At 42.4% G+C, this 12,063-nt stretch overlaps 1 long non-coding RNA gene across 1 annotated transcript in view; it reads right to left on the bottom strand.

Annotated features, from left to right (window-relative positions):
* Positions 1-11,858: 11,858 nt before the first annotated feature.
* Positions 11,859-12,063, bottom strand: part of LOC138986206 (uncharacterized) — a 75,536-nt gene continuing 75,331 nt past the window's right edge. The window contains exon 3 of the long non-coding RNA XR_011463077.1: positions 11,859-12,048. This is a non-coding gene — a long non-coding RNA (uncharacterized lncRNA). The remainder of the gene's footprint in view (positions 12,049-12,063) is intronic.

Genomic DNA, 12,063 nt, shown 5'->3' with positions numbered 1-12,063 from the left:
GTGTGGTGTTGGAGAAGACTCTTGAGAGTCCCTTGGACTGCAAGGAGATCCAACCAGTCCATTCTAAAGGAATCAGTCCTGGGTGTTCTTTGGAAGAAATGACGCTAAAGCTGAAACTCCAGTACTTTGGCCACCTCATGCGAAGAGTTGACTCATCGAAAAGACTGATGCTGGGAGGGATTGGGGGCAGGAGGAGAAGGGGACGACAGAGGATGAGATGGCTGTATGGCATCACTGACTCGATGGACGTGAGTTTGAGTGAACTCTGGGAGTTGGTAATGGACAGGGAGGCCTGGCGTGCTGCAATTCATGGGGTGCTAAGAGTTGGACACGACTGAACAACTGAACTGAACTGAACTGTCCCAAAAGAAAGACGTAAAGACACTAACATCAGGGGTTTCCCCAACAAATGGCTTGTCCAGATCTGTCCACAGGGAGACCTCAAAGTCAAGCCATTGTTATGGTTTAAATTTTATCTTGTAGGTACTTAAGAGCCAGCAGAGATTTTTAAGTAGGAAATGACTAGATTGTATACTAAGTGGAGGAAATGTGCTTGTAGGAGGAAAAGTGGTAGGAAAGGAGAGAGAATAATAGCAATGAAAACAGTTACAAAGTTATTTAAAATGGTGAGGAGGACTTCCTTGGCAGTCCAGTGGCTAAGACACTGCATTCCCAGTGCAGGGGGCCAGGGTTCAATTCTTGGTCAGGGAGCTAGAACCCACATGCAGCAACTAGGAGTTCACATGCTGCAACTGAAGATCTCACAGTTTAACAAAGGACCAAAAAGTAAATCAAGGTAATGTCAAGGAAGCATGAGAACCAAACACATAGGTATCAAAAATTGAAATAAATGTCAGTTATGATGATAGATGTGAGCAATTAAAATCTTACACTGAAGGACTAAGACTGAGGAATTCCATTTCAACCTGCTAATCTGGACACAAGAATTTAATTTCTTCTGTATGAGTCAGAGTCTAGTAAGAAGAGAGAAGCCACACCAGTAAATAGAACAGAGAAAATTTAATATTCTACTAATAACTTTTTTTACTAGTTAGTAAAAGGTTAACTACTAACAGGGTAAAAGAGAACTTAAGGGGTACACAAGTCACAAAGTGTAAAAAGTAGTTACTATCTCTAAGGCTGAGAAGTTTAGAGATGATAATTGTTCAAACTACCACACAATTTTACTCATTTCACATGCTAGCAAAGTAATGTTCAAAGTCCTCCAAGCTAGGCTTCAACAGTATATGAACCAATAACTTCCAGATGTACAAGCTGGATTGAGAAAAGGCAAAAGAACCAGAGATCAAATTGCCAACAATCGTTGGATCATAGTAAAAGCTAGATAATTTCAGAAAAACATCTACTTCTGCTTCATTGACTATGCTAAAGCCTTTGACTGTGTGGTTCACAACAAACTGGAAAATTCTGAAACAGATTTTGGTATTCAGGAATACCAGACCACCTCACCTGTCCCCTGAGAAACCTGTATGCAGGTCAAGAAGCAACAGTTAGAACAGGACATGGAACAACAGACTGGTTCCAAATGGGGAAAGGAGTACCTCAAGGCTGTACATTGTCACTCTGCTTATTTAACTTCTATGCAGAGTACGTCATGTGAAATGCCAGGCTGGATGAAGCACAAGCTGGCATCAGGATTTCGGGGAGAAATTGACATTTCTCCCTGCAATTTTCTAATGAGCCAACTCATTGGAAAAGACCCTGATGCTGGGAAAGACTGAAGACAAGAGGAGAAGGGGGTGACAGAGGATGAGATGGTTGATGGCATCACCAACTCAAAGGATGTGAGTTTGCGCAAACTCCAGGAGATGGCGAAAGACAGGAAAGCCGGACGTCCTGCAGTACATGAGGTCACAAAGAGTCAGACATGACTGAGCGGCTGAACAACAAAGCTGAGAAAGAGCAAACAAGGAAAGAACAAAGACTGTAGAAGAGCCTCACTCCTGAGCTAAGACTCAGACCTTTTTGGAGAGTCTGCTGCTGCAAGAACATGAGACCTGTGGGTGGTGTAGGAACTTGCTGAAAGTGGCAAACCAGAGCTGGTTATAGGACTGGCCCAGAAACTTGTCAAACTATACAAGTAAATTGGATCCGGTCTATACAAGTAACGCTGGGTGGTGGAAAACCTTGCTTTTGGTTGTAGCTGCCCAGTGAGGGCAGCCTGCTAGGTGGGAAGATAATATGCTGAGTATGCAGGTCACAGCTGGTCCATAAGGACTCCTGAAGTGAGCACTAACCAGGTCTCCTCACATGCTCAAAATGAGCTGACAGGAAACAGGAAATGAAGTCTCTCCTATGGCTTTGCAGTGTCCCTCCAGAACTCTATTGACAAAAACTAATATAAAGTAACAAAGTAGAAATGTTTATAGGGTCCACTATCAAAAAATAGGACAAAGAAGAGGACATTTGGATGTGAAAAGCAACAAATTAATAAGTTATTCCCTTTGATTTCCAGATGCACCCTTCTTCACACATTCAAACTTCCATACAACAATAAAGCAACAGTTATTCTTCATACAAGCAGAATTCTCCCCCTCTCCCCCAAATGAGGAGACACATAAAGAGTCATACCCATTATTGGCTACATTGATTACTCCTCAGATTCAGTCACAATCTCACTGAATCTTCTGATACCCGAAGACACAATTGTAAAGTTAACCTCCAGCAATTTGTAAAGAAAATAACAAATAAAAGAAGAATAAAACAGTTAAATATACACATAATTAGTGAAGAGAAAATAGATAAAGATATCACAGTCCTCACTTTGATAATTAATTAGTCATGAGGCCATAGCTGAAATCTATGACTTCCTTCAGTAACCACATTGACCATTTTGGTCTTTTATGTGGTAGGGTGATCTCAGCCTTCATTCTGGGATGTTCAATAATCATGTCTTTTTGTTTTTCTTTTGGCTACACTGAACAGCATGCAGCATCTTCCCCAACCAGGGACTGAATCCATGCCCCCTGCATTGGAATTGCAGAGTCTTAACCACTGGACTGCCAGAAAAGTCTTGCTGCTGCTGCTGCTAAGTCGCTTCAGTCATGTCTGACTCTGTGCGACCCCATAGACGGCAGCCCACCAGGCTCCCCCGTCCCTGGGATTCTCCAGGCAAGAACACTGGAGTGGGTTGCTATTTCCTTCTCCAATGCAAGAAAGTGAAAAGTGAAAGTGAAGTCGCTCAGTCTCGTCCAACTCTTCGCGACCCCATGGACTGCAGCCTACCAGGCTCCTCTGCCCATGGGATTTTCCAGGCAAGAGTACTGGAGTGGGGTGTCATTGCCTTCTCCAGAAAAGTCCTAGTCTTGCTCTTTTTTGATTGCTATACTTTTCCATAAATTTTACTTGGGTGTAGAAGTATCAAGAGTAGCCCCTTGTAAAGGAATTATTATACGATTTAAAAAAAAAAAGAGCACACCCAGAGGGGCTTCCCTTTTGGCTCAGTGGTAAAGAGTCTACTTGCCAATGCAGATGACACAGGTTTGATCCCTGACCTAAGAAGATCCCACGTGACTCAAAACAGCTAGCCTGTGCGCTACAACTATTGAGGCTGTGCTAGAGCCTGAGAGCCACAACTACTGAGCCCACATGCAGCAACTACCGAAGACTGAGTGACCCAGAGCTCATGCCCTGCAACGAGAGAAGCCACTACAATGAGAAGCCCTCACACTCTGATTAGGGAGTAGCCTCTGATCAACACAACTAGAGAAAAGCCTGTGTAGCAACAAAGACCCAGGACAACCAAAAATAAATACATAATATATATATTTTTAAATCCACAGATTTATACCCTATGGGAACTCGAATAGAATTTGTATCCTGCTGCTATGTGAAAATTGTATAAATCTTAATTATGTTGAATTGGTTCATAGTACTTTTCAGGTCTACTGTATCCTCCTCAGTTATGCAGATGGCACTGCCCTAATGGCAGAAAGCAAAGAGGAACTAAAGAGCCTCTTGATGAAAGTGAAAGAGGAGAATGAAAATGCTGACTTGAAACCCAACATTCAAAAAACTAAGATTATGACATCCAGTCCCATCACTTCATGGCTAATAGATGGGAAAAAAATGGAAGCAGTGACAGACCTTATTTTCTTTAGCTCCAAAATCACTGTGGACAGTGACTACAGCCATGAAATGAAAAGACACTTGCTCCTTGGAAAAAAAACTATGACAAACCTAGACACTGTATTACTATGCAGAGACATCACTTTGCCAACAAAAGTCTGTATAGTCAAAGCTATGGTTTTTTCAGTAGTCATGTATGGATGTGAAAGTTGGACCATGAAGAAGGCTGAGCCCAGAAGAATTTATGCTTTCAAACTGTGATGCTAGATAAGACTCTTGAGCGTCCCTTGGACTGCAAGGAGATCAAACCAGTCAATCCTAAAGGAAATCAACCCTGAATATTCATTGGAAGGACTGATGCTGAAGTTGAAACTCCAATACTATGGCCACCTGATGCAAAGAGCTGACTCATTGAAAAGACCCTGACGCTGGGAAAGACTGAAAGCAAGAAGAGAAGAGGGCAACAGAGGTTGAGATGATTGGATGGCATCATCAACTCAATGAACATGTGTTTGAGCAAACTCCGGGAAATGGTGAAGGACAGGGAAGCCTAGAGTACTGCAGTCCATGGGGTCACAGAGTGGGACACAACTGAGCAACTGAACAACAACAACATATCCTCCTATTTTTCTGTCTATCGATTCTATTAATTTTTGAGAGTTTGATATGGAAACTCCAACTTAAAATCTTAATTTATCTACTTAAAAAATAATTATATAGAGGGACTACATGTAACTTTGTTTTGTATTTTCTAAGTCTCCTTTAAATGTGTTACCATACTTTCATAATTTAAAAAATTCATTCAGTTCATTTCAGTTGCTCAGTCATGTCCAACTCTTTGCAACCCCATGGACTGCAGTACGCCAGGCTTCCCTGTCCATCACCAAATCCTGGAGCTTGCTCAAACTCATGTCCATTCAGTCAGTGATGCCATCCAACCATTTCATCCTCTGTCATCCCCTCTCCTTCCACCCTCAATCTTTCCCAGCATCAGAGTCTTTTCAAATGAGTCAGTTCTTCGCATCAGGTCGCCAAAGGATTGGAGTTTCAACTTCAGCATCAGTCCTTCCAAAGAATATGCAGAACTGATTTCCTTTAGAATTGAATGGTTGTATCTCCTTGCAGTCCAAGGGACTCTCAAGTCTTCTCCAACACCACAGCTCAAAAGCATCAATTCTTCGGCACTCAGCTTTCTTTATAGTCCAACTCTCACATCCATACATGACTACTGGAAAAACCATAGCTTTGACTAGATGGACCTTTGTCAGGAAAGTAATGTCTCTGCTTTTTAATATGCTGTCTAGGTTGGTCATAGCTTTTCTTCCAAGGAACAAGCATCTTTTAATTTCATGGCAGCAGTCACCATCTGCAGTGATTTTTGAGCCCAAGAAAATAAAATCTGCCACTGTTTCCCCATCTATTTGTGATGACGTGATGGGATTGGATGCCAGGATCTAAGTTTTTTGAATGCTGAGTTTTAAGCCAGCTTTTTCACTCTCCTCTTTCACTTTCATCAAGAGGCACTTCAGTTCCTCTTTGCTTTCTGCCATAAAGTGAAAGTCGATCAGTCGTGTCTGACTCTTTGTGACCCCATGGACTATACAGTTCGTGAAATTCTCTAGGCCAGAATACTGGAGCGGGTAGCCTTTTCCTTCTCCAGGGGATCTTCCCAAACCAGGGATCAAACCCAGGTCTCTCACATTGCAGGGGGATTCCTTTACCAGATGAGCCACAAGGGAAGCCCTTCTACCATAAGTGTGGTATCATTTGCATACCTGAGGTTATAGATATTTCTCCTGGCAATCTTGATTCCAGCTTGAATTTACCCAGCCCCGCATTTTGCATGATGTACTCTGTAGAGAAGTTAAATAAGCAGGGTGACAATATACAGACTTATTGTACTCCTTTCCTGATTTGGAACCAGTCCAAATGTTCGATGTCTGGTTCTAACTGTTGCTTCTTGACCTGCATACAGATTTCTCAGGAGGTAGGTAAGGTGGTCTGGTATTCCCATCTCTTTCAGAATTTTCCACAGTTTATTGTGATCCACACAAAGGCTTTGACATAGTCAATAAAGCAGAAGTAGATGTTTTTCTGGAACTCTCTTGTTTTTTTGGTGATCCAATGGATGTTGGCAATTTGATCTCTGGTTCCTCTGCCTTTTCTAAATCCAGCCTGAACATCTGGAATGTCACAGTTCACATACTGTTGAAGCCTTGCATGGAGGATTTTAAGCATTACTTTGCTAGTGTGCAAGATGAGTGCAATTATGTGGTAGTTTGAACATTCTTTAGCATTGCCTTTTTGTGGGGTTGGAATGAAAACTGACCTTTTCCAGTCCTGTGGCCACTGCTGAGTTTCCCAAATCTGCTGGCATATTGAATGGAACACTTTCACAGCATCATCTTTTGGGATTTGAAATAGCTCAACTGGAATTCCATCATCTCCACTAGCTTTATTCATAGTGATACTTCCTAAGGTCCACTTGACTTCACACTCCACGATGTCTGGCTCTAGGTGAGTGATCACACCATTGTGGTTATCTCAGTCATTAAGATCTTTTTTGTATAGTTTTACTGTGTATTCTTGCCACCTCTTCTTGATATCTTCTGCTCTATTAGGTCCATATCATTTCTGTACTTTATTGTGCCTTTCTTTGCATGAAATGTTCCCTTGGTATCTCTAATTGTCTTGAAGAGATCTCTAGTTTTTCCCATTCTGTTGTTTTCCTCTATTTCTTTGCATTGATCACTGAGGAAGGTTTTCTTATCTCTCCTTACTATTCTTTGGAACTCTGCCTTCAGATGGGTATATTTTTCCTTTTCTCCTTTGCCTTTCTATTGTCTTCTTTTCTCAGTATTTGTAAGGCCTCCTTAGACAACCATTTTGCCTTTTTGCATTTCTTTTTCTTGATCACTGCATCCTGTACAATGTCACGAAATCATAGGGTTTTTTTCTTTTTAAAGAGTAGCCCCAGGGAATACCCTGGTTCCAGAATCATTCTTATTGCTCCTTGGTGTAGCAACAACTTAATTTACCAATGATAATCAGGGAGTAACCGCCCAGTACAGCAATTCTTTTACCTGCCAGCTAGCTCAGTGACAATAAGAAACCCAAATAGCCAAATGGAGTTTCACTTTCTAATTCAATGGAATTATCATTGTATTTGTATTAGGAACAAAGATCTCCAAACAACAAAGCTCAAAGTAGTTGAAAGAGGAGGGAAAAACCCTGTGAGTGGATTGAAGAAGAAGTGAAATGAAGTGAAGTCGCTCAGTCGTGTCTGACTCTTTTAGACCCCATGGACTATAGCCTACCAGGCTCCTCCATCCATGGAATTTTCCAGGCAAGAATACTGGAGTGGGTTGCCATTTCCTTCTCCAGGAGATCTTCCCGACCCAGGGATCGAACCTGGGTTTCCCGCATTGCAGGCAGACACTTTACCATCTGAGCCACCAGGGAAGCCCTGGTGAGTGGATTATTAGGTATTAATTGTGAGAGGAGCCACTCCCACTTCCACTCCCTTGATTTCCAGATTCTGGTTATGAAGGAGATAGCACCATATAATGGTCTCTGATTCAAAGCATACACTGCAGGCTGGAAGATGGAATCCCATCTTTTCATTATAGTATCTCCCAACCTGAAAATCCGGTCATTTGCCAAGGTCCATCCCATTTCTGCAGAGGCCAACAGGTATGTTAAATGCGGGTGTGATAGATATCAGCATCCCAGCACGTTTCAAGTCTTTGATGGTGGTACTCATATCTACAGTTTCTACAGGGATGTAGTTTGCTTGTGCTGTTGTGTGGGCTAGATCGAGTTGGACTCTTCACAACCCCAAGGACTGTAGCCCACTAGTCTCCTCTGGCCGTGGAATTTTCCAGGCAAGAATACTGGAGCAGGTTACCATTTCCTCCTCCTGGGGATCTTCCCGACTCAGGGATTGAACCTGCATCTCCTGCAACTCCTGCATTGGCAGGTGAATTTTTTTTTATCATTGTGCCAGTGCTTTTTATTTGCTAATTTGTGAGAGAGGATAGCCTTTCTACTACAGTGATACTCATAAACATATTTATTCCAATTAAACATCAGGAAATGGGGAAATAAACATATGATGTGTCTGTGAACCAACTGGTCCCAACTTAATTTAAGCCTCAACTCCATTTATCACCACCACAATAGCCTCCATCATGAGCCACAATGTCATTTTGGATTCCCAGTATTAGCATCAATCCAGAAGCAGTGTCTACCAATACTTGAAAGATCTGGATATTCCTTTTTTATCCAGTGCACAGTCACTTAAGCAATGGGTGAAGGGCCCTTTGGAGAAGGCTTGAAGGAAGACTTATGATGTATTCATGCAGCAATGTTGTAGGATCATTCCTGAAGTGAAAGAACCCTACCATTCAATTAAGGAACTCTACATTTGTGAAGTGTCTTAAGGCTAGAAGCTGGACAAAAGGCCATGACTCTCCATTGTGGTAACTTGGTTCAGATTTCTGGCTATTAGACGCAGATCACACTGTTCATCTGTTTCACCCTAAGGGACATCATGATCAATTAGCCACAGCCAAAGGTCCCTGTGGGCTTCCCAGGTGACTCAGTGGGTAAAGAATCCTCCTGCCAGGCAGGAGACACAGGTTCGATCCCTGGGTCAGAAAGATGCCCTGGAGAAGAAAATGGCAACCCACTCCAGTATTTTTGCTTGGGAAATTCCATGGACAGAGGAGCCCAGCAGGCTGCAGTCCATGGGGTCACAAACAGCTGGACACGACTAAACAGCTAAACAGCAGCAACAAAGTTCCCTATAGGCCAAAGCATTCTTATTATTGATAATGTCCCTGCTCTCATTTTTAGTAAACACATCTACTTTGTCTTTTATGGTTAAGTGATGCCATTTGACCTTTGCTACTTGAGAGCTTCTCATTTCTAGTGAAATCAGGGAGTTCATCTCAATGACAGCATCTTGCATGGTCAGGAAAGCAACCACAGACCTCTCTTAATTTCTTTCTCAATGCCTCAGTGACAGGAATGCCTTCCAAGCTTTCTCAGGAGTTATAGTGGGGGGATGAGTATGCAGTTTGCACATAATAAACCCATTCCAACCTTCTTCTCTCCTTAAGTCTTTGTATTCTATTTCATGCCATTGAAGCTTTGGTATCTTATCCTCATTAAACACAGGAAAACAGGAAATTCCATGGTGGTCCAGAGGCTAAGACTCTACGCTCCCAGTGCAGGGCGCATGGGTTCAAGCCTATTCAAGGAACTAGATTCTGCATGCCCGGACTAAAAGATCTCACGTGCCACAAATAAAAAAAAGATCCCACATGCTGCAACTAAGATCTGGCACAGCAAAATAAATAAATACATTAAAAAAAAATGACAACAGGAAAATGAGTCAAAATGTTGATCCTTCAACCCACTAAGCTGTTAGAGCCACCTCTACTTGCATAAACCAACACATTAAGCCTGGAATATCTAGTAAGGGGGCCCTAATCAATGGATTATTCCTGATCTAGTTAAATTTTGTCTTCTTTGGCCTGACACTCTTAGAATCTATCTACCCCTACACATGTTCCCAGGCTTCTGCTACACTATATACATTAGCTAAACTTTGTAATAATTCATCTGATGCTTAGCTACTCCTTTCTTGGTCATATTGTACTGTATATCAAACTCCCTAGAGCAGACTGAGATTTGACCTTACTTATGGTTCTAGCAGCAGCCAAGTAAGATTGTGGTAGTTCTTGTGGTGGGTGCACATTGCCTTGCAAGGCACCTGTCCCTGGTCAGGTGAATGCCAGGATTTCAAACAAAACTAAGCTACTTTCCTCAGTTCAGTTCAGTTCAGTCGCTCAGTCGTGTCCAACTCTTTGTGACCCCATGAACTGCAGCACACCAGGCCTCCCTGTCCATCACCAGCTCCCAGAGTTCACTCAAACTCATGTCCATCGAGTCAGTGATGCCATCCAGCCATCTCATCCTCTGTCATCCCCTTCTCCTCCTGCCCCTAATCCCTCCTGGCATCAGAGTCTTTTCCAATGAGTCAACTCTTCACATGAAGTAGCCAAAGTATTGGATTTAGCATCAGTCCTTCCAATGAACACCCAGGGCTGGTCTCCTTTAGAATGGATTGATTGGATCTCCTTGTAGTTCAGGGACTCTCAAGAGTCTTCTCCAACACCACAGTTCAAAAGCATCAATTCTTTGGTGCTCAGCTTTCTTCACAGTCCAACTCTAACATCCATATATGACCACTGGAAAAACCATAGCCTTGACTAGATGGACCTTTGTTGCCAAAGTAATGTCTCTGCTTTTGAATATGCTATTTAGGTTGGTCATAACTTTCCTTCCAAGGAGTAAGCGTCATGGCTGCAATCACCATCTGCAGTGATTTTGGAGCCCCCAAAAATAAAGTCTGACACTGTTTCCACTGTTTGCCATCTATTTCCCATGAAGGGATGGGACCAGATGCCATGATCTTCGTTTTCTGAATGTTGAGCTTTAAGCCAACTTTCACTCTCCTCTTTCACTTTCAACAAGAGGCTTCCTCTTCACTTTCTGCCATAAGGGTGGTGTCATCTGCATATCTGAGGTTATTGATATTTCTCCCGGCAATCTTGATTCCAGCTCAGACCCCTGCTTTTTGGAGGTGATGGATGCTTATGGCACTGACTGCAGCAGTGGTTTCATGGATATATACTTATTTCCAAACTCATCAAGTTGTATACATTAAATATGTACAGCTTTTTGTATGTCAATCACTTTTTTAAAGATTCTTTTTTATTTGGACCATTTTTTAAAGTCTTTATTGAATGTGTTACAATGTTGCTTCTGCTTTATGTTTCAGTTTTTTGGCTGCAAGGCATGTGGGATTTTAGTTCTCTGACCAAGGATTCAACCCACACCCGCTGCTGCTGGAAGGCAAGGTCTTAACTGTTGCACTGTCAGGGAAGTCCCTGTCCATCACTTTTTGAACTCAATAAATGTTGAGGTCCTTTAATGGACCGGAACCTGGTGGTCCGGAGTTGACGACAAGAAAGTAAAAGAGAGAAAGAGGCTGATATTCCTTGGTTTACGCAGAAAACCAATAAAGCCCTTGACACGGGGCTTGCACTGCTTCACGTAGGCACCAAGCACCCTCTCAAGGGGGTGAAGCCACAGTGCGCCTTCTCGAAAGGGTCTTAGAAGCCCGGGCAAGACAGTGAGCTCAGCCGGCTTCTGCGTTCCAAAGAATTAGCCTGAGAGAGAGAGAGAAAGAATGAAAGAAAGACAAGGGGACCCAAGCTCTGATGGAGCAAAGGTGTTTTATTCAACATAGTGTGGGTATATATACTGTCTTACAAGGTAGCTATTTTCAGCAAATATAAAAGTCAAAAGTCCAGACTTACAAATTATCAAGGAAACAAGGCAATCCATATCAAAGAGAGAGGGTTGTAAATAATCACTTTTACCACGTGGTTAATAAAAAGGAAGAGGGCCATAAATAGTTACTTATCACCATATGGAAAACTAACAAAGGAAATGCATGTATTCCTCAGCCCCAGAGTGGTTTGCCAACTCCTCTTAATTCCTGAATATTCAGGAATTAATAAGGGGCAGAGGATTCATGACAGATCCAAAACAGCATACAGGAAGCCTCCTGTTAATGCTTCCTGACAAATAAAGAGGCTTTTAAAAACACACACACACACACAATTTTAATTTTTAAAAAAAGAATTTAATTGCCTAAGGCCTTGCCCACTCCTCTACCAGAGGAAAAAGGGGATGATAGAAGGTTGACCACTGCTCAGGAAGTTCTCCTTTCTGATCCTTCCTTCTGGGTGCTGTCACCACCTAAAGCAGGTGGGCAGCATGAAGCAGTCTCTTATTGCCACAAACACACACTGTCCACTCCTGCCAGTTGTCCCCATGAGTGTTGGGTCACACTTTCTTCAGACAATATGAGCTTTTTAAATGCTGAAAATATAAGAA

This window comes from Bos mutus, chromosome 3, assembly GCF_027580195.1.
Source record: "Bos mutus isolate GX-2022 chromosome 3, NWIPB_WYAK_1.1, whole genome shotgun sequence".
In the NCBI taxonomy this organism is placed as follows: Eukaryota; Metazoa; Chordata; class Mammalia; order Artiodactyla; family Bovidae; genus Bos; species Bos mutus.
This window is presented reverse-complemented; position numbering and strand designations above follow the sequence as displayed.